Source organism: Dermacentor silvarum, chromosome 1, assembly GCF_013339745.2.
Source record: "Dermacentor silvarum isolate Dsil-2018 chromosome 1, BIME_Dsil_1.4, whole genome shotgun sequence".
NCBI classification, from domain to species: Eukaryota; Metazoa; Arthropoda; class Arachnida; order Ixodida; family Ixodidae; genus Dermacentor; species Dermacentor silvarum.
Window position 1 is genome coordinate 354,570,889 of NC_051154.1, and position 1,105 is coordinate 354,571,993.

The following is a 1,105-nucleotide window of genomic DNA, read 5'->3' on the forward strand; positions in this document are numbered from 1 at the left end:
GAACGCCTTGCGCTCGCCACTTTTCCTTTGAAACGTCGACCACCTTCCCGTACGGCGATAGCGCGGCACGCACATCCTCGTCAGCAACACCGTGGAGCAGCCAGTGAATCTTGAAGCGAATACCTCGGTCATTAGGGTCGACTATCAGGCACTTGTGTTCTTTAACCTTCACGTCCTTCGCAGCAAGTAGTTTCTCCGCAGCGGCAGCGTCCTTGAGGGTGATAGCCCAGACGTGGTTCATCTGGTACGCCCCTAACGTGATAACGTCGGCCAGCACACCAAGATGAAGCAATGTGTCCTGAAGTCTTACACTCTGTAGGGTCTAGCAGTAACTTCAGCATGCATAAACACTGTGTTAGCACAATTTTTCCTGTTGGCAGGTTCGGCAGAATAACTTGGTAATCTTCAGAAGCAGCAAAAAAATATTCCCGCGACCCGCTGGGGGCGCTGATACCGCTCCGACCCAGCGCGACATTCCGTGACCGTATCGCTCGAAAGCCGCAAATGGAATCGCTGAGCTATGCCCCCGACAACTGAGATGCAGCGAAGGCGCGTTCCTATGAGCTTCAGACACAAAAATATTGCAAAAATGCAAATGATAAAGGGGGCACCCGGGTTTGAACCACGGACCTCTCGATCTGCAATCGAATGCTCTACCACTGAGCTATGCTTTTTTTTTTATTGCCGGCCTTTGAGAATGTACAGAGCACACAGTATAGAACAAAATCTCAAAAAGCACAACTACAAAACATATTTGGAAAACATGACCGCTATCAGTACAACATGGACTGGCGTTGTCAAATTAAAATTCTTTTAATGCTGTCAGAGGTTCTATCCACGACAGTCAATCGGGTACACATTCTTGTGTTTTCTTTATTTCAATGAACCGAGACATACTGGTGGTGGTGGTGGTGGTGATGATGTTGAAGCAGGCGGGGTTAGCCTGGCATACATAGCCGGCAATTGTTCCGCCTGATCCTCCTTCGAGTTGATAACAGGGGTGTGTCACCAAGTGTCTATGAGCCCCGTGTCTCGCAGGAAGGCCAGCAGCAGTCGTTGCGCTCTCTTCCTGGTTGTCGCAGGTCCTCCGGGGAAAACGACGTCT

The 1,105-nt window shown here is 50.1% G+C and overlaps 1 non-coding gene across 1 annotated transcript; it reads right to left on the reverse strand.

Moving 5' to 3' along the window:
• Window positions 1-599: 599 nt before the first annotated feature.
• On the reverse strand, window positions 600-674 carry Trnac-gca (transfer RNA cysteine (anticodon GCA)). The gene has a single exon. It is a non-coding gene; the product is annotated as a tRNA-Cys (tRNA).
• Window positions 675-1,105: the final 431 nt, after the last annotated feature.